Genomic DNA, 27,023 nt, shown 5'->3' on the forward strand with positions numbered 1-27,023 from the left:
AACGGACTCGCCGCCGCGAAAGCTGCGAGTCCACGTGGACAGCTCTGCGGATGAGAGCGATGCGTCGCTGGTTGCCACTGCAGCCATCGTTGCCTCTGCTGTTTCCGCTGCCCCCACCGCTGCCAACGCTGCTGCCCCCGCTGCCATCCCTGCCATGGAGGCTATTTTAGCTGCTGCCCCCGCCACTGCTGCCCCCGCCGCCCCTGCTGCCCGGAATCCGGCCCCACTGGATTCGCCGTCGACGTCCGCTGCCGCTGCTGCTGCTAGCGCCCGCTCCGTGAGCTCGGTGCCGGCTGGAGCTGCTACCGCGAGCTCAAACTCGATGGTACAACGCATGTTGGCCATTGAAAGAGTGCTCCGGAGAGCCGTTGTTGCCGACAACGTGCCTGGCGCTGTTGCGCTCAGCGTGCTGGACAACGCTGCCAAGTTCCAGGAGTTAATCCTGGAGATGTATGGTAGGATGAAGGAACTGGAGACCATGGTTAGGACTCGCCCTCAGGCCACTGCTCCCCAAACGAGTGCTGCCCCAGCCGCTTCCTACGCTGCTGTTACTGCAACTGCAGTCGCTGCTCCGGTCGCTCTTCCTCGGGCCCGCAAAATTGCGGAAACATGGTCAGCGATCGTGACGTCCAACAACCCGGAGGAGACGCCCCAGCAAGTCGCTGAGCGTGTCCGAAAGGAGGTTGCGCCCGCTCTCGGTGTTCGTGTTCACGAGGTGCGTGAGCTGATGCGTGGCGGTGCGGTCATTCGCACGCCATCTGCTGGCGAGATACGGAGGTTTCTTGCGAACCCGAAGTTCAAGGAATTCGGTCTCGATGTTAAAGAGAACGCAGCACCCAGGCCTAGGATAAATGTGATCAACGTGGACAGCAGCATCTGGCCGAAGCAATTCATGGAAGGGCTATATAAGAACCACTTCTTCGGACACTGCTCCAATGCAGCGTTCGAGAAGTCGGTCAAGATAGCCTCGAAGCCCTGGAGCAGTGAAGATGGACCCACGGTCAACATCATCCTGGAAATGGAACGCAAGGTGCTGGACATCTTGGAGGATTCGGAGAGAATCTACGTGGAGTGGTTTTCTTTCCGATGGCATCCACTGACCCCGACATATGCCTGCTTTAGATGTTTCAGTTTTGATCATAAAGTAGCCATGTGTCGGATGAAGGAGCAGACTTGTAAGCGATGCGGACAATCGGGGCATCGTGTCTCGGGTTGCAGGAATCCTGTGCATTGCAGGAACTGTAGCTTTAAGGGTTTACCCGCGGGGCATCATATGCTCTCAGAGACCTGCCCGATTTACGGACGGTTGCTCGCCAGGGTGGCTGTTAAACATTAACAATGTTTAGCATCATTCAGGCTAACTGCGGTCGCAGCAGAGCTGCCGTTGTCGACCTAGGGGTCCGGATGAGGAACTCTGGGGCGATGTTCGCATTGCTGCAAGAACCATACGTTGACCGTGGAGGAAGGATCACCGGATAGCCGGCAGGCATGCGAGTTTTCTCCGACCGTCGCAATAAAGCTGCAATTGTCGTAGACGACCTGGAGGTCGTCTGCATGCCTGTCTCGTCACTCATCACAGAGTTTGGCGTATGCGTGAGTGTGTCAGGAAAGATCGGCTCGATTTTTCTCACCTTCGTGTACTGTCAATTCAACGCAGAGCTGGAGCCGTACCTGCTGTACATGGATGCGGTGCTGCTGCTAGCCAGCCGCACGTCTGTCATCTATGGCCTTGATGCGAACGCAGTAAGCTACCGGAGCGCTCTCGGGGCTACTTGAACAGGCAGCGGGGTGAACTGCTAGCTGACTGGGTTCAGGGCAGTCGAGCCGGCGTGCTTAATGTCCGCAGCAGAGTGTACACGTTCGATAATCGCAGGGCTAGAAGTGATATTGACGTGACTATCGTCAGTGATTCAGCGTCTACGTGGGCCGCGTATGACTGGAGTGTAAGCGAGTGGGATTTAAGCGACCACAACATCATCACTGTTGTGGTGACGCTTGATCCGAGCAGCACAGTAGAAAGCTTTGCTCCTGTGCCCTCGTGGCAACTCCAGAATGCTGACTGGCGGCGTTTCTGTGATGAGTTGAGGACTGCATCGATGGATATCCCCCTTGAGGATTTTCGCTTTTGTCATCGGATGCACAGGTGGCCGCACTTCGCTCCCTGGTTCATCAGGAGAGCGACACTTTGTTTGGGCGTCGACAACCGCGAGCTAGACGCCGTGTGGGCTGGTGGAATACCGCCCTCACGGACGCACGCCGTGCGCTCAGGAGAGCCCGGCGAAGGCTCCAGCATGCGCGCCGCACTCATAGTGACAGTGCCAATGCCCTTGCCTCGTATTTCAGGATCACCCGAAAGGAGTTCGAGAGGATGATGCTTAAGGCGAAAGAGGAGGATTGGAGGAGATATGTCGGCGAGCATCAGGATGACCCATGGGGATCTGTCTACAAGATCTGCCATGGCCGCAAGACGCGCACCGATTTCGGTTGCCTTCGCTGGAACAATGAGCAGTACGTAACCTGGCACGACTGCGCGAATGTCCTGCTCCGCAACTTTTTTCCAGTTGCGGAGAGACCAGTGGACATTGTCGTTCCTCGCGAAGTACCCCCAGCCCTCGAAACTTTCGAGGTGGAGATGTGCATCGCCAGAGTTCGCAGCAGGCGCTCACCTGGCTTAGATGGCATCACTGGGGGTATGGTCGAAGCGGCCTGGCGCGCCATCCCGGAGCACATGACAGCGTTGTATTCCCGCTGCCTGGCAGATGGATATTTTCCACATGAGTGGAAGCGCCCACGTGTGGTTGCGCTCCTCAAAGGCCTCGACAAGGACAGGAGTGATCCAGCGTCCTATCGAGGCATCTGCCTGCTGCCTGTCTTTGTCAAAGTGCTGGAAGGGATCATGGTGAACCGTGTGAAGGAGGTGCTCACGGACGAGAGTCGATGGAAATTCGGCTTTCGCCCCGGACGCTGCGTGGAGGATGCCTGGAGGCATGTCCTGAGCAGTGTCGAGGCCAGCCCGGCCCAATATGTGCTCGGAGTCTTCATCGACTTCAAAGGAGCATTCGACCATGTCGAATGGGATGCAGCGTTACGCCGACTATCGGATCTAGGATGCAGGGAAATTGGGATCTGGCGCAGCTTCTTTTCGGACCGAAAAGCTAGCATCGTCAGCAGCTTTGGCGAAGCTGCCCGCAGGGGTCCATCAGTGGTCCATTCATATGGAACATCTTGATGGATGTGCTTCTGCGCCGCCTTGAAGCGCATTGCACTTTCAGTGCATACGCTGACGATTTGCTGCTGCTCGTCGAAGGGAATTCCAGATCCCAACTGGAGCTCACAGGCGCCCAACTAATGGAGATAGTTGGAGGATGTGGTATAGAGGTAGGCGTCTCAGTTTCGGCAACGAAGGTTTGCAGGAGCAAACCTACGGTATGTGACGCAATACCGTTACCTTGGCATCACGGCTGGCGAGCGGTTGAGTTTTCTCCCGCATATCGCATCTCTACGCGATCGGCTGGCCGGAGTCGTTGGAGCCCTGACCCGTGTGCTACGCGTTGACTGGGGACTCAGTCCGCGCGCACGGCGAAGGATATATGCCGGATTCATGTTGCCTTATTTGGTGCTTCGGTGTGGTACACGGTGGTGATGAGACTAGTCGGCGCCAGGAGGTCGCTCAAGTCCTGCCATCGCATCATCCTGATTGGATGTTTGCCTACGTGTCGAACGGTATCTACTGATGCCCTTGATGCTGGCTACACGTATTGTGTGCCTGCCCCCTCTATGCGGATGTGCGGGATCTGCAAGGACTTAGGATCCAGCGTCGAAGGGCTGACCAGATCCTTAATCTGGAAGACAAATCCAATTCTGGAGGCGTCGAAGGGCTGACCAGAGCCTCAATCTGGAAGACAAATCCAATTTGGAGGCGTCGAAGGGCTGACCAGAGCCTTAATCTGGAAGACAAATCCAATTCTGGAGGCGTCGAAGGGCTGACCAGAGCCTCAATCTGGAAGACAAATCCAATTTGGAGGCGTCGAAGGGCTGACCAGAGCCTTAATCTGGAAGACAAATCCAATTTTGGAGGCGTCGAAGGGCGGACCAGAGCCTTAATCTGGTAGGTTATCTCTTCGGAGGTGCCGCCGGTGCTAACCCAGCTCCTGGTTGTCGGAAACCAAATTGGGCAGTAGTCGCGGACTGCATTCAGCCGATCAAAGCTGCATATTGTAACAGATTTGAAATTTGAACCACGGGATGGGCTAGTGTCCGAGGCTAGCCCAGTGAGGTTGGCCCCCTTTAGTGGGAATATCGTGGTGGCTGTGGTGTTACCCGCTGTGTCTCCACTATAGTTGGAGCACAGCTGCTGGGTCCAATGTGTATTTGGACCACAGCCGGAAGCTGTACACGTAGTCAGCAGAGGTTATGATAGGCCTCGCCTCGACCCAAGAGGGAATTGTGTCCGACAACACAATTCGAGTTGGTAGCTAAAAGAGTTCTTTTAGGGGCGTTGGTGGACGCATTGTTTTCACCCGCTGTACTATGTGTCACATATGTGGCACATGCGAGTACCGTGGTTGTAAATCAAGGATTCTGTCTGTATGTATGAACGCGTCGATTTCGAAGATATAAGAGCTAGAGACGTCAATTTTTTTTTTAATGTCCGTATTTACAGCGCGGATATCGAGTTTATCACTAAAAATCGATAGCTCATTCGATCTTTTTTATCGATAAAAAACCTTATCGAAAACCAGTTATAAAATTATATCTTCTACATCTTTATTGCTAGAGTCTCCAAATTTTTAGTGTATGCTTATATGCAATTTATACAATTTCGGTTTTTGTTAAAAACAGGCCCCTACATCCACCCCTCACCTCCATGTTTGTAAAAAGCGTATTTCAAATACTAGAGATTTGTGCTTTGGCAAATACATGCATATCCATGTTATAATCATAATCTTCATGAAGATCGTATGTCCGCAAGAGAAGTTATTAAACAATTAAGTTCTCATAGTAAGCGCACACTGCGTGTTTATGCGTGGCTGCTTGTGTGTGTGTGTGTGTGTGTATGCGAGTGTGTGCGTGTGTGTATGTGTGTGTGTGCGTGTTTCTTGTGTAAACAGAAAGACGTGAAAAATGATTGAAATAGCTATGGCCCGAAAGGTTCAGGGGATTTCGTAGTCGAGCAGACTCGACTAGAGCTTTCTTTCTTGTTTATTATTTGATAAGTGATTGTCCTGACCGGGAGTGGATCCTTTCAGGGTATCTAGACAAGATTGCAATTCTAAAAATGTTATGGGGTTTTCGATTATTTTTAGCTCTATTTTTGGGAGTGTATGTGATGGATGTTTGGGCTATGTGCTGCTGTTTGTTATTTATGAAGGTGTGCGAGAAATTTGAGTCATTTTATTTTTTCCGGATCGCATGTGTTTCCTGTTTCTGTTTGTATTCAATGAATGTGTGTGTTTTTCTGAATCCCCGAGAGCCTGTGAACACTGTCCCAAAGTGCTTTAGCTGTTGTGCTAGGGCTTATAAATTTAGCAAAGCTTCTTCTTTGTGCTATTTTTGTTATATATTTAAACTTTGTGTTCGCTCTTTTGTAGAGTAGCATATTTTTTGTACAAAGGTGTTTTCTTAAATTATGTGTTTTATAGGATGTATTTGTATTTGCTGTGGGAAATAATTGTATGTGTATTGGGTAGTGGCCGCTTCCATATAGATCTTCATATATAGCCCAGGTAGCGTTAAGGTTAAGTGGTGGTGAGCAAAAAGCAACGTGTGTGGAGATGTTATGGGTGAATTAGTGTGTGAGGTCTCCTTGGCTTATTATTATTATTATTATTATTATTTTTATCTTTTTTGTAAAAATTGTTATATTTTATTAACAAGCTTACTGCTACCATAGTGGCATCTAAATCTAGTTTTAGATTAAAAATAATAACAAAACAAGTAAGAACGTTGCAGTCGGGCGTTACCGACTGCGGAATACTCATTCACATCCCATCAACAATTTAGTAGTTAAGTTTCGTTCTAATACTGTAGAATATACAGGTTTTTCCGATTTGCCACGCCCCAACTGGGCGTAGACACCTCATTTTTGGTCAGTTTTTAGAAAGGGATAACGTTACCCTAACTGCAAAGTTTGAATGCTTACCCTAAAAAAATGTGAAAATTACAGGGTATTTTTCGATATGCCACGCCCCTAAAGAGGCGTAAAAATTATTTTTGGGGAATCGATAGAGGAGGCTACCAGTAACTCAACTATCCAAATTTGAAGCTTCTAGCTATTATACTTTAGGAGATATAAACTTTTGCGGTTTGCCACGCCCCCTGTGGGCGGACATATATCCGACAAAACTTTTTGGTCTTGGGTGATCAGTCCGAGTATATATACAAAATTTGAGGTCTCTGCCATCAATAGTGTCCAAAATATAGGAGAATTTAAAAAATCACTATATCTTCAGGTCCGATTTGCCACGCCCCCAACGGGCGTAGACTTTTAATTTATCTTCAGACTTTATAGAATCATACCATTAGCTGACTTGCAAAATTTCAGCATTCTAGGTTTACAACTTTAGGAGATACAGTTTTATCCGATTTGCCACGCCCCCAATGGGCGTAGATATATCCGCCATAGCTCGTGATCTTGGGTGGTCAACGCGGACCTACATACCAAGTTTCAGCTTTCTAGCTCTTCAACAAACATGATTTCTGGTATATCGGAAAATGCATTTTCCGATTTGCCACGCCCCTAGTGGGTGGATCGGGAAAATTTTAACACTTTATAAATCGGAGATATACACGAGTATGTGTTCCAAATTTCAAGTCTCTAGCTTCAATAGCGCCGAAATAGATTGCGTTCATACGGACAGACGGACAGACGGACAGACGGACAGACGGACGGACGGACAGACGGACAGACGGACGGACAGCAAGACGGACATTGCACAAAACCAATATACTGATTCACTTTCGTGAATGAGTATAAAAAATCTAAGACCTAGACTTAGATTACATATATATGTGTGTTAATATTACTATTTTATTACTATTATTATTATATTAATTTATTTTTGTTTATTATAGTATGTTATTTTTATATTTATTTACATTATTATCCTTTTGGGCAGATCTGTTGGGTGGCACTTTTTGAGGCGTCTCTTCATCGGCTTGGCAGCTAGCCGTCTGGCTAATAGATTTGTGTGGCTGTCAAGACGTTTAAGGTACCTTGCCGAACGTAATTGCAGGACATCTCCTACCTTTGGGACCTTTAGATCCTTTTCAATGTCTCGAGTCCTCATGTACCATGGAGCATCACAGATTCGCCTCAGAATCGTTGCTTGGGCGACTCTAACTTTATCCAAGTTTGTTTTGGAAGCGATGCTATACGTCTAGGGCGTATTTCCAGATAGGGCCTAGGATGCTCTTATATATCGCAGTTTTACTGTATAGTGACAGCTTGTTTTTTGGAGCAAGAAGCCATGTCATTTTCCTGGCTTTCGCCATTACCGATTGCCGTACCATGGTAGTATGAGCCTTAAAATTGAGCTTCCTGTCCAGTAAAACTCCAAGGTACTTATGTGAGCTCTTTTCTGGGATTGTGGAGCCCAGCATGTTGATGCCACTACAAGACAAGGTTCTTGTGGTAAACGTGACATTTTCGCAGATGCTGGTGTTGATGCCAATATTCCATTTTCTAGCCCATCCTTCAAAGCTATTTACGTACTGCTGCAAGGATTCCGTGGCTATGTTTATGCTAGGACTTCTGGTTAAAGCTGCAGTGTCATCTGCGTATGTTGCTATCAGGACATGTTCCTCATCTAGTCAAGTAACTACATTTGTGGTTGGCATATCAGCTAAGTCTCCTTGGCTTAGAACTATTAGATTGCTGTTATGTACTAAATTTGCTAAAATTTGTCCTCTTTGATTGTTTGAGAGTGACCCCCAGAGAGAATGCCAGGCGTTAAAGTCTCCTAGCAATAAAACTGGCTTCTTAAAACAGTCTATCAGGTTGTGAAGGTGAACCCTGTGAACTCGTCCGTAGGAGAAAGGTAATTGTTAATAATTACAAAAGGTGATTTAACTTGTATTTCGGCACATATTGCTAAGATATTTGACCGGTGATCTACTATTCTATGTTGTATATTTTTTTATATTCAGAGAGCTGCTCCTCTGTTAGCTTTAGTAGCTGACAAATTAGTATCATTCTTATGATAAAGTGAGAATTGGTTTGGTATGGGAATTTTTTAGTGTTTTGTGTTGTTGAGTTTCGCTTTAATGCTATAGATCATTAAAAGCTTTCGCAGAGAACGAGAAAGGGAGCGAGCTTGAGAGATGTTATTACAACTCAACGTCTTCTATGAAACTATCCGTATCAGAGAGCGTTGAGTGATTTTGGCTGTTCGTCTTGTATTTGTTCTTTCGTAAGTGATGTCTGTGTCAGTTTCTGAGTCGCTTGAGGTAATCTTGTCTTTGTGATTTGAGTGTTTCGTTGTGTAGAGTGTTTTTATACCCTGAACCCATTTTCAATGGGAAATCAGGGTATAATGGTTTTGTTGAAATGTATGTAACAGGCAGAAGGAGGCGTGGCAGACCCCACAAAGTATATATATTCTTGATCAGGGCGACGAGCTGAGTTGATTTGGCCCTGTCCGTCTGTCTGTCCGTCTGTCCGTCCGTCTGTCCGTATGTATGAACACGTCGATTTCAGAAGATATAAGAGCTAGAGACTTCAAATTTTTTAAAAATATCCGTAATTACAGCGCGCATATCAAGTTTATTAACAAGGATTATAGCAGTGGCTAGAAGCACAACATCAGACGAATGAGGCGACAGATGGGCTTGAGGCAAAGAAGGTGACATTGCAACCATAGCAGAGGAATGTATTGCATTTGTTTGTTGGACAGTGTTGGTTGTATCTACTGAAGATTGATTGTAATGCAATAAGGTATGATGCTTCGATTGACAAGTGCGGCAGGTACTAGATTTGCAATCTTTCAGCTGATGCCCCTTTCTTAGGCAATTTAGACACAGAGCGAGTCTCTTGGCCTCCTTATGTCGTGCAATGGGTGGCAATAGCTCAAAACGCTTACATTGAAATATCATGTGGCTCGTGTTTTCGCAAAAGACACAACGACTGGGAGTTTTGGAAGCAACAAATGATTTTCTTAAATGTGTACTCACGATCTTCCCTGACTTGCCAACCTGACCATCCTGCAAAACTTGATCCACATTTTCAAGCATTCGACACCGCTCTTGCAAGAACGTTGACAACTTGGCCCACTACGGTAACTCATTTGCTGATGATCGTTCCTCCCATTTGGCCTGAGTGCATTTGTCCAATTTCTGCAACACTGTTTGCACGATGATACAATCAGCGACTTCTTCCCTCGATGCAAGAGAATCCATAGCACGAATGTGAGATGTAACCTTATCCGCCAACTGCCTCAGTCTGCCCACAGATGAATCTGCCTTCTCAAGCCCAAATATCGCTCTGATGTGTGCCTGTAAAATAAAACGTTTATTATCAAATCGACGTTGAAGAATATCCAGAGCGACGCTATAGTTAGCCCTATTTATTTCCAATGAGCCGATGGTATCCAGCGCAGCACCACTTAAGCAGGACCGAAGATGTTGGAGCTTCTCAATAGGGCTGAGATCAGAGTCAGCATCTATGATCGTTTTGAACATAGAGAAAAAGTTTTCCCACTCAGTATAGATTCCACTAAATTTTGGCAATTCCAACTGCGGCAAACGCGACCGATTTGACATAATGAGCACTGGATGAGCATTTGTAAAGCTTGTATTAAGTGTCGAAGAAAACTGTTGATTTGGCCGACTTCCCAGTTCACGTTGAAGCAGGGCCTTAAACTTCAGTACAATTGATTCAAATTTCGCAGGTAAATCACTGGATATGGACTCAAAATCTGATTCTTCTAAGTTCGTGTGAACCGCATCGAAATTTGACTCTAATTTGGTGATCGACTCCAAAAGTACACGTAAATCACACGAATCCATATGGCTTAATTTGTTCCCGTCTGATTCGGCATATAGACTTTCGAGTCTATCGAACAGCGCTTTCGTTTTACGCTTTAGATAAGTGACCTTTTGCAAAAGCACTTGCAATTGTAACGCTAATGTACAAGCTAATAGTTCTACTTATGCACATATAATTTATCTGCACATTTTATATGCAAGCCCACTGTACGTATATACATATGTATGTACGTGTGTGATCGAGACAACTATTTTCGGAATAGCTGTGCAGACGCTACATAAAAGGCGCTAAACGCGACGATCCACGGACGAAAGAAAAAATGATAAAGATAATCAGAATGCAAAGCCACTGCATGCAGATTATCTGAGTTTTGATTTATGTATGTGTGTGTGTGTGTGTGTGTGTGTGTGTGTCTTCTACGATTAACACAGCCTTTTAGGTTTGCGCGCTTTCTATGCAGATGCAGCTGAGAAGGCGCCAACCGCGACGAACGAAACAGCAATTAAAAGAGGATGCAAAAAACTCAAGACAATTGCATACACATACATATATGCAGTTCGAACGAAATGTTAAATGTTTTACAAGGTTGTGTCACAATGAAATTGATAATTTGAATGCACTATCTTGCACAAATGTTTTGTAAATTTCACTGATGAGCGACGCCAAGATGGTGTAATAACTTATAATGCGCTAAGCGAGCACCACAGAGTGTATTAGGATCACGTCGGGGTCACCAAAATGTTTGAAGCTGCCGAGCTTTTTCGACAACTCTGGCTCCAATCATTTACGAAGGCAAAAAATAAAATCCAAAACGATATAATTTAGCTTATTATTTATTAATTTAATGCCGAGTCTGTGGACACTGTTTAGGCAAAGTTATTTCGATGCGAGGGTGACAAATTTGTAGGTGTTGCGCGAATGAAGACTATTTTTGTACAGAGTTTAAAAGAATATAAATAAAGAGGAGTATGCAATTAACAGAGCGGATGAGATTTACATATGTATGTGTGTTATGCTTTGTTATGTGCAAGAGTGCGCTAACAGCGAATGAGAATGACAAAGGCAAGAGATTAACTTAAGAGAAGCTTATTTAACTATTAAGAGCAATTATTAGCTGCTGCGCCGAACATTAATTTTATAAAAATGTTTCCTTCCCTGCTATCAATGCCTATTAAGCCTACTTATGTGTACATATACATAAATAGATGGCTGACACATATAAATGTCGCAATTCGGGCACTGTAAATACCGATTGCCACGCCCCTAGCGGCCGTAGACTCCTCGATTTTAGCCAGTTTTTAGAACGAGCAACCGGTTACCTAAATGAAAAATTTGAATTCTTACGCTCAAAAAATGTGAAAATTACAGGGTATTTTTCGATATGCCACGCCCCTAAAGAAGCTTAAAAATTATTTTTGGGGCATCGATAGAGGAGGCCACCAGTAACTTAACTATCCAAATTTGAAGCTTCTAGCTCTTAAACTGTAGGAGATATAAACTTTTGCGGTTTGCCACGCCCCCTATGGGCGGACATATATCTACCATAGCTCGTTGGACGTGGGTGGTCAACCCGCGTATATATACAAAATTTCAGGTCTCTAGCATCAATAGTGCCTAAAATATAGCAGAATTCGAAAAATCACTATATCTTCAGGTCCGATTTGCCACGCCCCTAGTGGGTGTAGATATATAATTTTTCACCTATCTTCATAGAATTAAAACATCAGCTTACTTGCAAAATTTCAGCATTCTAGGTTTATAACTTTAGGAGATACAGTTTTATCCGATTTGCCACGCCCCTAGAGGGCGGAGATATATCCGTCATAGCTTGTGATCTTGGGTGATCGGCGCGGACCTACATACCAAATTTCAGCTTTCTAGCTCTTCAACAATCATGATTTCTGGTATATCGGGAAATGCATTTTCCGATTTGCCACGCCCCTAGCGCCTATACACGAGTATGTGTTCCAAATTTCAAGTCTCTAGCTTCAATAGCGCCGAAATAGATTGCGTTCATACGGACAGACAGCCAGACGGACAGACGGACGGACAGCAAGACGGACATTGCACAAAACCAATATACTCATTTCACTTTCTAAAAAAACCGGGGCAAATTATCGTCTTTAAAGCAAAACTCGATACGCGCGTGCTATACACGGACCTAGGAAAAAAATTTCAAGTCTCTAGCTCTTTTATCTTCTGAGATCGACGCGTTCAAACATACGGACAGACGGACAGACAAACAGAGCTGTTTACTATATAGAGAGTTCTCAGTGAGAGTTAACAGACGTGTTTACTATTGTGCTCTTCAATTATTCTTGTTTTCTTAGTTAATTATTCTTATTATACCCTGAACCCATTGAAAATGGGAAATCAGGGTATAATGGTTTTGTGAAAAGTATGTAACAGGCAGAAGGAATCATCGCAGACCCCATAAAGTATATATATTCTTGATCAGCACGACGAGCTGAGTCGATATAGCCCTGTCCGTCTGTCCGTCCGTCCGTCCGTCCGTCCGTCCGTCCGTCCGTCCGTCCGTATGAGCAAAAGGATCTCAGAAGATATAAGAGCTAGAGAGCTGAAATTTGGCATGCATACTCGTGTATACCATAGGCAGTACAAGTTTGCTTTATTTTTTCGATAACTCGTCCGATAACTTTTTTATCGAGAATAATCGAAAAATCGACATTGTTTTTTCAGCTTAATTTGAACATTTTTAGACCTGGAGACTTCAAATTTGCGTTGTATATAAAGTTAGTAGATACAAAGATTTTGTAATTTACAGATTTTGGATACCACGCCCCCTTCGCCCCAAATTTGTAAAAAACGCATTTCAAGTACTAGAGACTTGTGCTTTGGAATGGACACACATTTTAGCTACATGATTACGCTCTAAAAGTTTTATTAGGATCGTATGTCTACAAAAGAAATTATTCAACAAATAAATTCTCACACTGCAGTGCAGCCCAAGCGCAGCCGCTGCTAGCTGCGCAGTTTGCAGAGCGCGTGCTTATACGTGCATGTGTATGTATGTGTGCATAATAGAAGTCCAGAATGATTAGAATATCAGTTTGGAGGGTTCAGGGTATCTCCTAGTCGAGCAGTCTCGACTGGAGCCTTCTTACTTGTTAAATTTCACATAATTGCGGTTCGGTTGTATATAGCAAATATCTATATTTTCCTGTGCAAGGTTTGATCCGTTGTTCACTGTGTTTTTAATAATTTGCTTTTTTAATTTGTGAAGCTTTGTGTGCAGTGTCGGTTCATTAGTTTCATTATTTGCATTTCTGCTTTAGTGTTTCTATTTGTTGGCGCTCTCCCCAGTTCACTCTTTCTAAGTTTGTGTGAGTGTGTACACAAGTTGCTCTCACTATCTACGGTTGTTGTATTTGCCTCTCTTGAATCTTTGATTTTTGTGGTGTGCAAGTATACTCTCTCGCTGAGGACTTTTGATCTGCTCTGTAACGGCTGTTTTTGTTGTTGACTCGCTCTCTCAACATATATTTTCGTTGCGCTCTGTAACGGCTGTTTGTTGTCGGACTCGCTCTCAACACATTTATACCTCTCTTGGTTTTTACATTTCTGTTTACATTCAGTAATTTTGTGAGCTATCCCAATTGCCAATATGAGTTGCTGCAAAAAAGCTTGCACTTTCAGGCAAACAGTTGATTCTGCACAAGCGCAATTTATAAGTTGCTGGCTGTGTGATAACATGATGCATACTAAGTGTGCAGGTCTTACTGGGCGTGAATATGACAAGATTATGTCTACTTCTAAAGCTGGTAGTGGAGGCATACGCTGGTCTTGTCCGATTTGCTTGGAAAAACAAATAAACTTTTCTAAAATGTATAGTGCTGTGAGGGCTCAATTTTTATACCCTGAACCCATTGAAAATGGGAAATCAGGGTATAATGGTTTTGTGAAAAGTATGTAACAGGCAGAAGGAATCATCGCAGACCCCATAAAGTATATATATTCTTGATCAGGACGACGAGCTGAGTCGATATAGCCCTGTCCGTCTGTCCGTCCGTCCGTATGAGCAAAAGGATCTCAGAAGATATAAGAGCTAGAGAGCTGAAATTTGGCAAGCATACTCGTGTATACCATAGGCAGTACAAGTTTGCTTTATTTTTTTCGATAACTCATCCGATAACTTTTTTATCGAGAATAATCGAAAAATCGACAATGTTTTTTCAGCTTATTTTAAACACTTTTAGACCTGGAGACTTCAAATTTGCGTTGTATATAAAGTTAATGGATACAAAGATTTTGTAATTTACAGATTTTGGATACCACGCCCCCTTCGCCCCCAATTTGTAAAAAACGCATTTCAAGTACTAGAGACTTGTGCTTTGAAATGTACACACATTTAAGCCATATGATTACGCTCTAAAAGTTTCATTAAGATCGTATGTCTACAAAAGAAATTATTCAACAAATAAATTCTCGTTATATTGCCCACACTGCAGTGCAGCCCAAGCGCAGCCGCTGCTAGCTGCGCAGTTTGCAAAGCGCGTGCTTATACGTGCATGTGTATGTATGTGTGCATAAAAGAAGTCCAGAATGATTAGAATATCAGTTTGGAGGGTTCAGGGTATCTCCTAGTCGAGCAGTCTCGACTGGAGCCTTCTTACTTGTTAAAACTGAAGAAGATTTCTATGCAGTTGACCAGTGACATGGCTGCTGCTGAGGAAATCTTAAATCAGTACGGCTTTGAAAGTCCTCTCTCTCAATTGGATACTCCTTTGTTGTCGGTAACTCCTTCTGTAATAGTACCGTCACCTAATTCCCTTGCTCCTCCCTCACCTTGCGCTTCTGTTTTGTCGTCGGCTCCCAATTCTCTAGATCCTCCTTCACCTTGTCCCATATCTGTTTCTCCTATTGAGGCTTCTATTGAAATTCAAGCCCCTGTCCCAAATTTGGATGTTACTTCTATTGTTGCTCAAACAAAGAGTGACAATAAGTCAGCCTCTCAGAGCATTACCTTATCTGTTGTCTCTCCTAGAAAGCAAGTTTTCTTATCTAGGCTTTCATCTGTCACTACCATTGAGGCAGTATCGGCTTTTATCTCAAATAAGATTCCGGCTAATGTTTTTATATCGAAGTTTAGTTTTGCGACACCGCGTGAAATTGCTTCGTTCAAAATCAATGTGCCTGTAGAATACTTTAAAACCCTTTGTGATCCTAATTTCTGGCCACCTCATGTAGTTGTTCATGAATTTAAACCCAAAAATCGTAACAGATCGATGCCCATTTCAGCAAATTTACCTTCGGTGCAATCTTCATCAAACGTTGTACCAAAAAACTAAATTACTTACAAACCTCTTCTCAGCTGTCCCTGATTTATCAAAATGTACGTGGCTTAAACTCAAAACTTAAAAGTCTTTTCTTGCATAGTTTCAGTGTACAATATGATATTATCGCTTTCACTGAAACATGGCTAAGTAGTAATATTCATAATAGTGAAATTCTTTCAAGTAATTTCACTATTTATAGACTCGACCGTTCGTCGCGCAGAGGTGGTGGGGTGTTAATTGCGGTTAAGTCCATTATCCACTCTGAATTGTTTACCTTTTCGTCCCTTCATGATGTATAGATTATAGCGGTTAAATTAACTTTCCCATCGTGCTCATTATACATCACATGTTCTTATATCCCTCCCTCTTCTGATGTACAAGTTTATGCTCACCACATAAATTGTATTAAACAAGTTAATGAACATGTAAATGATAGAGATTGTCTTCTTGTGTTGGGTGATTTTAATATTCCGAACACTTCTTGGTCTTCAACTTGTAATGCAAATTACTTTATTCCGACAATTGATCACTATCTTTTTGATGAATTGTTTAACCTGTCTATGTTTCAGATGAACTCTATTTCAAACCATCTTAATCGCACTCTTGATCTTGTGTTTGTTAATCATGATTCGCTCATTAATGTCGCGAGATCAACTCCTTTCTCCTTACCTGAGGATATATATCACCCCACTTTAGAGGTTTTATTAACTATCGATAATCCTCCCTCTACTACACCAATGCCTTCTAAACTTAGTCGCTGTTATCGTAAATGCAATTTCGTTTTGCTTAACGAACTAATTAATTCAACAGACTGGTCTATTTTATATGAATCGGTTGATATTAATTTAGCAGCATCGTTTTTTTATTCTACCTTAAACTCTATTCTGGATGTTTGTGTCCCTCTCCGCCGTATTTCGCCAGTTTCAAATAAGCCACCTTGGTTCACCAAAACTCTTTCGAACTTGAGAAACATTAAAACTAAATGTTTTAAAAATTACAAAAAGTCTGGTTCAAGTATTGACTGGTCCAAATATTCCATAGCCAAGTCAAACTTCAATCTTTTAAATTCTAGCTGTTATGAGAATTATCTTACACGTTGCAAACGTCAGTTTACTCGAGATCCCAAACAATTTTTCTCATTTGTAAACTCGAAGCGTAAATCCTCTGGTTTGCCGTCCTCATTTGTCCTTGGAGGTGAAAAAACATGCAATGATCAGGATTCCTCTGATCTATTTGCTGATTTTTTTCAATCCACTTATTCTTCTGCTGATCTCTACAGCAACTCATATCCTTATTCTCTTCCTGAATATGGATCTATAAATACTCCCAAAGTTACTGCATCCTCTCTGGCTGCAGCCATTAGGACATTGAAATCATCTTTCTCTCCTGGTGCTGATAATATTCCTAGTTGTGTGATTAAAGAGTGCAGTGTTTCTCTTCAGTCACAATTACTAAAATTGTTTAACTTGTCCTTGGATACTTCTGTGTTCCCTTCAATTTGGAAAGAATCTTTTATCATTCCCTTATATAAAAAAGGTGGAAGATCTGATATTTCCAATTATAGAGGCATCGCGAAATTATCTGCTATTCCGAAGTTATTTGAGAAAATCATAACATCGGCCTTGCAGCATTTTTGCAAATCGATTATTCAACCATCTCAACATGGTTTTGTTCAAAATCGATCAACATCCTCTAATTTACTTGAGTTCACTTCGCTTGTTATTGACAGCTTTTCCAAAAAAATGCAAACCGATGTTATTTATACGGACTTCAGTAAAGCATTTGACTCAGTACATCATCACATACTAATTCTTAAGCTTGAACGCTTAGGATTTTCACCCAGTCTTGTCTCTTGGATTTCATCCTATTTAACGGGTAGAACCCAAAGAGTCTTGCTGAGAACAGCTATGTCTAAACTTATCTTTGTTTCGTCTGGTGTACCTCAGGGTAGCCATTTGGGCCCATTGCTCTTTTCCCTTTTTATAAACGACCTTCCTAGTTGTATCTCGTACTCCACTATATTTATGTATGCTGATGATGTAAAACTTTGCCTTCCATACTCCAGGGCAAATGGACATCTTCACCTTCAAGATGACCTAAATGCATTTCAACTTTGGTGTGTGGCAAACCAGCTTGACCTAAATTGCTCAAAGTGTATGACAATGACCTTCAGTCGTACCGTTCCTCTAATTGTTGATTATAAAATTAGCAATATTTCCTTACGACGCATCTTTACAGTCAAAGATCTTGGTGTGTTCTTTGACTGTAAACTTAACTTTAATCTTCATATTTCTACCATCATTAATGAAGCCAAAAGTGTGCTTGGCTTTATTAAACGTTGGTCTAAGGAATTTAAAGATCCTTTTATTACCAAGCGCTTATTTACTTCGCTTGTGCGTCCTATTCTAGAGTATTGCTCTGTCGTATGGTCTCCGCAACATAAACTGTATCAGGATCGTATCGAATCGGTCCAAAAACAGTTTCTTCTCTTTGCCTTAAGAGACCTTAGATGGGACAGTAATTTACGATTACCGTCTTATCATAGTAGGCTCCAGCTAATTGATCTTCCATCGCTAACCAATCGCAGAACAATTTTAGGAATTGTTTTTCTGCATAAATTGATTAGTGGTGATATTGATTCGTCCTCTTTGTTGGGTCGTCTACATTTTTTGGTTCCGTCCCGAGCAACTAGACACTATCGTCCGCTTCATTTACCTGTGTGCACTAGGGATTATTCTTTGCACAGTGCGTTTCATGTTCTTTGTGTTAATTTTAATAAATATTATCACGTTTTTTCCTTAGAGCTCTCTCCTCCTAAAATAAAAAGTGTACTATCAGCTTATCTTAGGGAAATCACTCACAATGCCCAGGCATAAGCATTGGCATACGTTTTTGCTGCTAATGTTGTGTTAGTGCTTTCTCAATTCTATTCTTATACTCTATTTTTGGCTCTTCCCTTTCTCTTTTCTTTTTATTATTTCTTATTCTTTTTATTAACTTTTCTTGCAACTTCTTTTATTACCGTCCTTTTTCTTTTTCTATACTTTATCTCTTCTTATTTTCTTTTTTTTTTTCTTTTTTTTTATTATTGTTTTTTTTCTTTTTTTAACTTTTATTTATTTATTTTTTTTTTTATATTATTATTATTTGTTTTTATTTTTATTATTATTTTAAGAATTATTTTAATTATGCTAGATATTGTTAATAACCAATATTTTAATATTTTATTTTTTTAAGTTTCTTACTAACACTTTCTTTTCATAGCTTCAATAGTATCACTGACCATATTTGGCTGTGAGACGTGGGCATAGCCGGCCGGACTGGCAAATAAAATACCCCCATCGGGTTGGTGTTACTATTTGAAATTATATCGTGTACTTTGTATAGGCTTTTTTAAATTAAAATTGACTCTCGTTTTTATACCCTGAACCCATTTTCAATGGGAAATCAGGGTATAATGGTTTTGTTGAAATGTATGTAACAGGGAGAAGGAGGCGTGGCAGACCCCACAAAGTATATATATTCTTGATCAGGGTGACGAGCTGAGTTGATTTGGCCCTGTCCGTCTGTCTGTCCGTCTGTCCGTCTGTCCGTCTGTCCGTATGTATGAACGCGTCGATTTCAGAAGATATAAGAGCTAGAGACTTCCAATTTTTTTTTAAAATGTCCGTAATTACAGCGCGCATATCAAGTTTATCATTAAAATTCGATAACTCATCCCGATCTTTTTTTATCGATAAAAAACCTTATCGAAACCCAGTTATAAAATTATATCTTCTACACCTTTATTGCTAGAGTCTCCAAATTTTTAATGTATGCTTATATGCAATTTATACAATTTCGGTTTTTGTTAAAATTTACCCCCCACCCTTAAATTCACCCCCTCACCCTCACTTTTGTAAAAAGCGTATTTCAAATACTAGAGACTTGTGCTTTGGCAATTACATGCATATCCATGTTATAATCATAATCTGAAAGTTTCATGAAGATCGTACGTCCATAAAAAAAAGTTATTAAACAATTAAGTTCTCATAGTAAGCGCACACTGCAGCCCATGCGTGTTTATGCGTAAGTGCTTGTGTGTGTATGTGTTTGTGTATGTGTGTGTATGTGTTTGTGTATGTGTGTGTGTATGTGTATGTGTGTGTGTATGCGTTTGTGTATGTATGCGTGTGTGTGTGTGTATGTGTGTCTGTATGCGTGTGTGTGTATGTATGCCTGTGTGTGTGTGTGTGTGCGTGTTTCTTGTGTAAGCTGAAAGACGCGAAAAATTATTGAAATATCTATTGCTCCAAGGGTTCAGGGGATCTCGTAGTCGAGCAGTCTCGACTAGAGCTTTCTTACTTGTTGTCAATAGCTTTAAGAAATAAATCGACTCAGCTCGTCGCCCTGATCAAGAATATATATACTTTATGGAGTCTGCCATTTTAATAATCAACTTTAATAAAAGTAGCAGAAATCATATTTGGAAATTGAGAATACGTATATTGTTTCGCAATTTGCTGCTGTACGAAGACATTATTGATATGTATGTATGTAGTTGCACAAATGTACATAGAGGTATTGACTCGAGTTGCCATGCCAGTTAGCGCCTACACAAATAATCAGCTACTTAGAGTAAACCCATATAAATGATGTTGGCAAAATTCATTTTGGGCCAAAAATGTAATTTAAAGTTGCTGGATGCAAACGTTAGTCAATCAAATTTCATAAGAGAAAAGCTTCATTTTTCAGTATCGGATGTAGCAGATGTCAGCGACGCCTCGCCGCACATTTTGGCTGCAATGTTGCTAGCTGTGGGTGTTGTTGCAAGCCTCATGGCCCGACGCGTCGCGACGCTCGAATCATAGTTTGGTGAACGTCAACTAATTTCCGCGCAAGCGACGCCAAATCGGAGCATCGAACATCGAAATCCAAACGACAAAACAGCACTCGGAATTAAATCGATCAATAGATGGACTTTTGTCATAGCAGGGAATCAAATCGAGTCGCATCGATGCCATGGATTCGACTATTCACGGCTGTCCGACAGCAAACCATTGACTTAGGTGCTGGTGGTTGGTAGAGGGGAGGGGAGCCGAGCTGACATTATTACGGTTGAATGAAACTTTATCGCATTTCATTAGCAGTCAGAGGCGCTGCGAGTCCAATTCCATTTTACAATTCGTCGCACTTCATTTGCAAATTGGCGAGTGCGACGCGATTTGCATCCATTTCAGTTTTCTTTTGTGTCCACACAGCTTTTGTTACTTCTCGCAAAACACCAGGTTCATCGGGTCACTCGACCTGACCCAAGCCCCAAAGCCCCTAAGCACTGCATGTTGACAGCAATTTGCGCCAAGTACAGCTCTGTGTTTAGAGCAGACTCCCCAAGGACTATTGTCATCGCACAGCTCTTAAATCCTAATAGCATTTACATAATTTATTTACAACAAATTCATTCGGTTTAAAAAGTCTACTCAATAGCTCAAGACTCAGGAGCTAAACATCCTGCAAAAATTAAAATGAACTGCGACATCTTAGAGCACTTCACATCTTAACGAGATCTACATACATACTTATATAAGCAATTCAATTAATTTATACATACATACATGTGTATGTAGATATGTAGCTCTTTCCAGGTTATATGCGACTGGGGAAGTTACGTATACATATTTCTTTCTGAAATTCACGAAAAGTTTGTTATCGATAGTAGTCAAATATCGACTATATAATTTAAAACCCAATAGCAGAACGATAAATCGTATCTTATCTGACATTGCAAATTTAATTCGAGTAAAAACAAGTAAGAAAGCTCTAGTCGAGACTGCTCGACTACAAGATCCCCTGAACCCTTGGAGTAATAGCTATTTCAATAATTTTTCGCGTCTTTCAGCTTACACAAGAAACACGCACACACACACACACACACACACACACGCACGCACAGACTGGCATACATACACATACACACACACACACACACACACACACACATACACACAGCATACACAAACATTTACACACACATACACACACAAGCATATACACGCATGGGCGGCAGTGAGCGCTAACTATGAGAACTCAATTGTTTAATAATTTTTTATGGACATACGACCTTCATGAAATTTTCAGATTATGATTATAACATGGATATGCATGTATTTGCCAAAGCACAAGTCTCTAGTATTTGAAATACGCTTTTTACACAAGTGTGGGTGAGGGGGTGGATGTAGGGTTGAAGTGTAAATTTTAACAAAAACCGAAATTGTATAAATTGCATATAAGCATACATTAAAAATTGGGAGACTCTAGCAATAAAGGTGTAGAAGATTTAATTTTATAACTGGTTTTCGATAAGGTTTTTTATCGATAAAAAAAGACCGGGATGAGTTATCGATTTTTAATGATAAACTTGATATCCGCGCTGTAATTATGGACATTTTAACAACAATTTGAAGTCTCTAGCTCTTATATCTTCTGAAATCGACGCGTTCATACATACGGACAGACGGACAGACGGACGGACGGACAGACAGACGGACAGGGCCAAATCAATTCAGCTCGTCGCCCTGATCAAGAATATATATACTTTGTGGGGTATGCCACGCCTCCTTCTGCCTGTTACATACATTTCAACAAAACCATTATACCCTGATTTCCCACTTTCAATGGGTTCAGGGTATAAAAAACGGCATACAGGTAAAATTAATAATTGAATTTAATACCCAGAGCCCACCGCACTAGAATTTAAAGCATCTGTATAATTTATAGCACGCAGGCTTAACTGGATTTCAAGATTTAAATTTTTGGGAGCTGCTAAAAAGAAAAGGAAAAGAAAACCAACCCCGTTGGCACAAATAAATCAATGGAATGCCATTAATATGCGTAGCATTAAAAAAAAAAAAAAAACAAAACAAACAAGTAAGAAAATTCTAGTCGAAAGTGCTCGACTAGATACTACCCTGAACCCAACAAATAAAAATGCCCATTTAAAATGGCTGAAATTTCAATTTCGATGTATTTAAAAATATAAATAAAATACCAAACTTATTTAATAAAATATAAAAATATTTTGAAACAATTAAAAAAGTTAACATCAGTTGCATCGATCGGGATTCGAACCGCGACTTCTCGATCGAGCGTCATGCAGCTAACACACTAGGCCACCTTACTCCTGCTGGTGGCGCTGGCAAAACTTAAATAAATTCACTGCTGCTGCGCCATCTACCAAAACTAAACGAAACTAACAGCTGATGTGATTCAACGAATGTTTCTAGAAGAAGTTTGAGTGTATGTGTGCACACACATACGATGCTGTTGTAGCTGCTGCACGTGCGTTTGTTAATTGGCCAAATATTTAATTATTTTTTATTAATTTTTGACTGAACGGAATTTAATGAAACTTTAAGCATATGATCTACATATTATATTGAATATTTGAGAAATTAAAAAAAAAGAAAAATAATTCACAATTAGCTATAGTGGCATCTGATATGAACTTGAATGTTTTTACTCGATAAAAACATAACGGGATGATTTATCGAATTTTAAAAGCAAACTCAACGTCCGCGCTGTATATACGGTCATTTAAAAAAAAAATTGAAGTCTCTAGCTCTTATATCTTCAGAAATCGACGCGTTCAAACATACGGACAGACGGACAGACGGACGGACGGACAGACAAACAGACAGACGGACAGGGCCAAATCGACTCAGCTCGTCGCCCTGATCAAGAATATATATACTTTGTGCGGTCTTTGTACATTTCAACAAAACCATTATACCCTGATTTTCCATTTTCAATGGGTTCAGGGTATAACAAGTAAGAAAGCTCTAGTCGAGACTGCTCGACTACGAGATCCCCTGAACCCTTGGAGTGCTAGCTATTTCAATAATTTTTCGCGTCTTTCAGCTTACACAAGAAACACACACACATACACAAACACATACACACACAAGCACCCACGCATAAACACGCATGGGCTGCAGTGTGCGCTTACTATGAGAACTTAATTGCTTAATAACTTTTTTTGTGGACGTACGATCTTCATGAAACTTTCAGATTATGATTATAACATGAATATGCATGTAATTGCCAAAGCACAAGTCTCTAGTATTTGAAATACGCGTTTTAGAAAAGTGAGGGTGAGGGGGTGAATTTAGAGGTGGGGGGTAAATTTTAACAAAAACCGAAATTGTATAAATTGCATATAAGCATATATAATAAATTTGGAGACTCTAGCAATAAAGGTGTAGAAGATATAATTTTATAACTGATTTTCGATAAGGTTTTTTATCGATAAAAAAAAGATCGGGATGAGTTATCGAATTTTAATGATAAACTCGATATCCGCGCTGTAATTACGAACATTTTACAAAAAATTTGAAGTCTCTAGCTCTTATATCTTCGGAAATCGACGCGTTCAAACATACGGACAGACGGACAGACGGACAGGGCCAAATCAACTCAGCTCGTCACCCTGATCAAGAATATATATACTTTGTGGGGTCTGCCACGCCTCCTTCTGCCTGTTACATACATTTCAACAAAACCATTATACCCTGATTTCCCATTTTCAATGGGTTCAGGGTATAAAAACACACACACACACAGAAAATAGAAAGAGCAAGACGAACATAGGCTGTGTACCAATGGAACCAACGCTTGGGGTAGCCCGAAAGCAGCTGCTGCCATGCATATGGTAATATATGTAACAGAGACACATGCATACATACGTATAGGTGCGAGTTAAATTATAAAAAAGTGCTATTGCGTTGCTATCGGGCGCAGCCGACTGGAGAATACTCGTCAAATACTCTGGCAAATGATCTCCAATTGCAGAGGAAGTTTTAGTGATCATAGATCTAAATATATTATTGTTATACTTATTATAGTTTCTCTAATCTGTATGACTCGCAAACACATAAAGCTACATCAAGCTGGAAAGACAACTAATGAAAATTTAATCATGGATGATCTTAAGGGCTTATGTAAAACATGCATATTTACATACATACATACATATATAACTGATTCACGAAAGTGAATTAGTATATTGGTTTTGTGCAATGTCCGTCTTGCTGTCCGTCCGTCTGTCCATCTGTCCGCCCGTCCGTCCGTCCGTCGCAATCTATTTCGGCGCTATTGAGGCTAGAGACTTGAAATTTGGAGCACATACTCGTGTACATCTCCGATTTATAAAGTATTAAAATTTTCCCGATCCGAACACTAGGGACGTAGCAAATCGGAAAATGCATTTTCCGATATGCCGAAAATCATATTAGTTAAAGAACAAGAAAGCTGAAATGGAATGTAGATCCGCGTCGACCACCCAAGATCACGAGCTATGGCGGATATATCTCCGCCCATTGGGGGCGTGGAAAATCGGATAAAACTGTACCTTCAAGAGTTATGTTATGATTCTATAAAGTCTAAATTCAAAATTATTAGTCTACGCCCAGTAGGGGCATGGCAAATCGGACCTGAAGATATAGTGATTTTTTAAATTCTGCTATATTTTCGACACTATTGATGCCAGCGACCTCAAATGTTGCATATATACTTGGGATGACCACCCAAGACCGAAAAATTTTGTCGGATATATGTCCGCCCATAGGGAGCGTGGTAAACCGCAAAAGTTGATATCTCCTAAAGTATAATATCTAGAAGCTTCAAATTTAGTAACCTCCTCTATCGATGACCCCAAAAATTATTTTTACGCCTCTTTAGGGGCGTGGCATTTTGAAAAATACCCTGTAATTTTCATATTTTTTAGGGTAAGCATTCAAACTTTGTAGTTAGGGTACCGTTATCTCGTTCTAAGAACTGACCAAAAATGAGGTGTCTACGCCCAGTAGGGGCGTGGTAAATCGGAAAAAACTGTATTTTCTACAGTATTAGAGCGAAACTTAACTACTAAATTGTTGATGGGATGTGAATGAGTATTCCGCAGTCGGTAACGCCCGACTGCAACGTTCTTACTTGTTTTTATTATACCCTGAACCCATTTGGGCTGCGCTGCAGTGGTGGCAATATTAAGAAAATTTAATTGTTTTATAGTTTCTTTTGTAGATAAACTATCTTTATGATAGTGATCATATAACCAAAAAGTGTGTACATTCCAAAGCACAAGTCTTTAGTACTTGAAATACGTTTATTAGAAATTGGCGGCGAAGGGGGCGTGATATCTAAAATCTGCAAATTACATAATCTTCGTATCGATTAACTGTACAGTATACGCAGTAAGTCTGAAGTCTCTAGGTCCAAAAATGTTCAAATTAGGCTGAAAAAACAAAGTCGATTTTTTTTATTATTCTGGATATAAAAGTTATCGGATGAGTTATCGAAAAAAATATGATAAACTTGTACTGCGTATGGTACACACGAGTATGCATGCTCTCCTTTGACTTCTGAGATCGACGCACTCATACGGACGGACGGACGGAAGGACGGAGAGAGGGACGGACAAACGGGCTATATAAATTCAGCTCGTCGTGCTGATCAAGAATATATACATTATATGGGGTCTGCGATGATTCCTTGTGCCCGTTACATACTTTTTGACAAAACCATTATAGCCTGATTTCCCATTTTCAATGGATTCAGGCTATAAAACAAGTAAGAAAGCTCTAGTTGAGACTGCTCGACTATGAGATCCCCTGAACCCTTGGAGCAATAGCTATTTCAATAATTTTTCGCGTCTTTCTGCTTACACAAGAAACACGCACACACACACACACGCACGCACACACACACAGGCATACATACACACACACGCATACACACACGCAAACACACACACGCATACACACACAAGCGCATACACACACACATACACACACAAGCACCTACGCATAAACACGAATGGGCTGCAATGTGCGCTTACTATGAGAACTTAATTGTTTAATAACTTTTTTTGTGGGCATACGATCTTCATATTATGATCACAACATGGATATGCATGTATTTGCCAAAGCACAAGTCTCTAGTATTTGAAATACGCTTTTTACACAAGTGTGGGTGAGGGGGTGGATGTAGGGTTGAAGTGTAAATTTTAACAAAAACCGAAATTGCATAAATTGCATATAAGCATACTTTAAAAATTTGGAGATTCTAGCAATAAAGGTGTAGGAGATATAGTTTTATAACTGGTTTTCGATAAGGTATTTTTATCGATAAAAAAAGATCGGATGAGTTATCGATTTTTAATGATAAACTTGATATCCGCGCTGTAAATAAGGACATTTAAAAAAATTTGAAGACTAGCTCTTATAGCTTCTGAAATCGACGCGTTCATACATACGGACAGACGGACGGACAGACGGACAGACAGACGGACAGGGCCAAATCAACTCAGCTCGTCGCCCTGATCAAAAATATATATACTTTGTGGGGTCTGCCATGCCTCCTTCTGCCTGTTACACACATTTCAACAAACCCATTATACCCTGATTTCCCATTGAAAATGGGTTCAGGGTATAAAAAGCACATCAAATTAAGAAAAACATTAAGAAAAGAAAACAAATTTAGCAAAAAATACTATTCACAGTTCTTGCTTCCTACTGTCTTTCAAAAGACCTAATCTGACAGGGGAAAAACTGATGTGGCATCAGTGGATGCTACGTATACCCGAATATATGTATATAAACTCCCAACTGTTAGATAGTTTACTATGCACCCAATGACAGTATCCAAAAGTTCTTGATAGGAGGAATTTAGTGAATTTAATGTCTCTAACATATACATATATGTACGTG

At 41.3% G+C, this 27,023-nt stretch overlaps 1 pseudogene; it reads right to left on the reverse strand.

Annotated features, from left to right (window-relative positions):
* Window positions 1-8,679: 8,679 nt before the first annotated feature.
* On the reverse strand, window positions 8,680-15,572 carry LOC149268156 (uncharacterized; annotated as a pseudogene).
* Between the last annotated feature and the right edge of the window lie 11,451 nt (window positions 15,573-27,023).

The sequence above is a fragment of the Drosophila arizonae genome, chromosome X (assembly GCF_054131065.1).
Source record: "Drosophila arizonae isolate 15081-1271.41 chromosome X, UAZ_ARI_1.0, whole genome shotgun sequence".
Taxonomy (NCBI): domain Eukaryota; kingdom Metazoa; phylum Arthropoda; class Insecta; order Diptera; family Drosophilidae; genus Drosophila; species Drosophila arizonae.